Source organism: Neophocaena asiaeorientalis, unplaced genomic scaffold (genome assembly GCF_003031525.2).
Source record: "Neophocaena asiaeorientalis asiaeorientalis breed wild unplaced genomic scaffold, Neophocaena_asiaeorientalis_V1.1 scaffold275, whole genome shotgun sequence".
In the NCBI taxonomy this organism is placed as follows: Eukaryota; Metazoa; Chordata; class Mammalia; order Artiodactyla; family Phocoenidae; genus Neophocaena; species Neophocaena asiaeorientalis.
The window spans coordinates 354,065-357,399 of record NW_020173679.1 but is presented as its reverse complement, the minus strand read 5'-3'; positions in this window follow the sequence as shown (position 1 = coordinate 357,399).

Genomic DNA, 3,335 nt, shown 5'->3' with positions numbered 1-3,335 from the left:
GGAAAGGGGTGCCCATGGGGCGGGCTGGAGCCAGGTCTCTTGCTCAGGGTCTCACACCCCTGCTTCTCACTGTAGCTCGGGACTGTATCTGGAGGGAGGCTCCAGCCGCACACACAATCAATCAGTCACAAAATTAAAGGGCTTTTTCCAACGATGAAGTCTGCTGGGTTCCTTTAAAATAAAGAGGTCTGAGGGTAATTTTTTAAAGATTTTATTATACCAATAACCCACAAAAGGAGAGTCCCATGAGCTCTTTAGGAAAACTTCAGAAATAGTGAGGACACCTGGGGGGAGCTGAGGAACTTAATCTCACCAGGACGTGAGAAGGGATCACCAGTGTCCCAACTGCACTGTCCTCCCCCAACCCAAGTCACTGCATGACCTCACACAGAGGATGGCGGTGGGGTGTGGTCCTAGGACCTCTGAGAGACCAGCCCAGAACGAGCAGGTGGGAGGTGTTGGGGCTCCATGTCACCCTGGGAAGCAGTTGCCTCACTCAGGCCCAGGCCAGGAGGAGAGGAGAGCCGAGAGGCCAGGCACCATGGCCATGTCGGCACGACTCCAGCGGGGCAGGGGTGCAGACGAGGGCAGGTACAATGCTAGCCTCATGGACAAATGGTGGAGGCTCAGGAGGCTGGGGGCCGTGGTCTGGCTCCAGAGCCTGGGCTCTGCATACCAGGTTTCTCCCACCCAGGCTCCCGAGAGGCCTGAAGTCCCCTGACTGAAGAGCCCCTGACCTCACCAGAAAATGAGCTAAGCAAATCGCGACCGCTAATGGGGACTAAGGAGGACGTGACTCCCATCAAGCTCAGAAAGGGGAGCCCTCTGACTGCCACTCTCCCACCCAATCTCTATGAAGCACTTCCCACACCCCGGGAATACATATCCACGCTTGACAACCGCAGAAGGTGGCTGGGATTGTCATCTCTCTCTCTGTCCTCCTTAGGGGCTCTGAGGCCAGAGAAGTTGAGTGACGAGCCCAAAGCAGCACAGCACAGGAGAGGCAGCAGGTCTGACTCCAGGCCGAGCTCACAACTGTTGGGTGACACCACTTCCCTGAGGATACCTGGGAGTCGGGTACGCAGAGACAAGCCTCTTCTAGTCTCTGCGCCTCCACCTACCCACAAACTGAGGAGATGTAAATCACTGCCCAAGCCTCTTGCAGGCTGAGGACCTCTCTGGGAATCTAATGAAAGGGATGGATTCTCTTTCCCAGACACAGAAAATTGTGTGTGCAATTTCCAGCGGATCTCTGAACCCCAAAGGCCCTTCAGATAAAGAACGCAGGACTGGATCCCGTAAACGACACTCCCCACCAGTATCCTGTGACAACAGAAGAGATTTTTACACCTTAAACCCAGGCGCCCTCACCCTGACTCTCCCCCAAACCTGGGGTCAGACCTGTGTGGGCTCAACCCTGGACAGAACGATGTGGCCATTGACCTCTGAGCTCAGGTTCCCAGCGAGGGGACTGGGCATGCTCTGGACCCTTGGGTTCCCACACGATGTTATTCAAGCACGTCCCCCCCACACCACCACCACGGATGCAACACCATTTGATGTCCGTGATAACCTGTAAGGTTGGCAGGGCAGAGAGGGGCATTTTCCCACTGCGTGGTGGGGAGAAGTCAACCCCAAACGAGAAAGATGAGCTGCCCGATCGGAAACAGAGCCAGGACCGAGACCCCAGTTCTCCCAAGGACCAGCTCAGAGCTCTGTGCGCTGGACCTGGTGACAGCAAGTGAGATGAGGGTAAAGCAGAAGTTCAATCCCAGCTCCACCCCTTCTTACCTGTGTGACCTCCAGGCAGTCACTTCACTGTCTGAGCCAGAATTCCTCTCAGCTGTAAAGTGGGGGTAACCAGATCAGCCTCAAGGGGAGATTGGGAGGATCAGATGAGTTGCTGATTGGGTCACTAGGATAAGAGGAAGGGACAGCTTCATGCAGTGAGTCCCACTGCCCAAAGCCCTCCAGGGCCTGCAGGGGCCGAGAGAAGGGCTTTCTCTTCCTAGAAGGGGAACTTCCTATGTAGTAGGAAGGGTAGAAGCTGGGGGAGCGGCCACCGCAGGGCACAGAGGCCCTCCGCGCCCTGCCCCGCCAGAAGCTGGGCTGAGCAGGGGATCCGGAAGGAGGAGAGAGCCGTCTGGGAGGGTAGGAGCCAGGTGCAGGGGAGACAGATGTGAGGAGAGACAGACTCACAGACAGCATCCAACAGAAGGAGAGAAGCTAAAACAGCCTCAGAGAGGAAGACAGATCCACACGCAGAGGAAGAAACTTTCGCACACTCAAAGGCAAGAGGCAAACAGCGGCAGATGAGAGGCAGAACTGCCAAGCAAAGCAGTTCCCGGTTCTCTTTCCTTGCCGAGAAGGGGACAGAGAAACTTGACACATAGGAGGGAGGGCGGAAGGCAAAGACAGGGCAGAGGAGAGGACAGCAAGGGAAGCAGGCTGGGCTGGGAGAAGCAGGATTTCTCCACTAAGAGAAAGCTTCTGGGGAGAAAATCAAAATCTATGCCGTACAATTTTTTTAAGCCTCCTTTACCAGCGTGAAGTCATCTGGGTATTTTAAGAACATGCGATGCATTATGCATGTCTCATTTTTTGTTGAAAGAAATCATGTTTAGTATATTTAAAGATGTGAATGCCTGGAAAATTATAGGGAGAGAAATGCAGGATTCTTTTCCCCTGAGTTTTCTGGGTTTCTCAGAATTTTCACATCTGCACCTGGCTTCCTGGTGTGTTGGGCAGAGAAAGCAAGGAACCAGAGAGAACGTTCCTGCTTCTCCCCTTGCCAGCCTGTGCGCGGGACCTGGGATCAGCAGCCCAGGGTCCTTCTCAGGCTCTTCTCTCAGGCCTGTGCCCCATGCCTCAGGAGAGAGAGAATTGCACCCGCCCTTGGAAGCGCCACCTCAGTTTCTCCCGCAAGGCCTCCAGCGGCCTCAACCATAGGAGCACAGCGCCGCCTGGAGGTCGTGGTAGAGATTGCAGCATGAGCGGGCTCCCATCACAAGCCCTGAGGTGGGGAAGGGCAGGAAGAAATGCAGACTATGAGCCAAATTACTGCAAGCATGAATGAAGCCCCATCCTATGAAGCACCTTAAACACCAGGGAGGACCATGGGGGGGCGGAGAGGCTGAAGTTATGGCAATTTGGACGTTAATATTAGTATGACTTCATATGTACCCCACTCTTCCCAGCCTAGAGACCATTCAGGCTCAAGACCCAAGGTGCCTGGTGCACTAGGCGCTTAATAAGTGCTTGTTGAGTTCAGCTGTGGCCCTCCAGGGTCATAGCCCAGTCCTAGAGGAATCTGGATTTGAGGCACCTCATGTGAG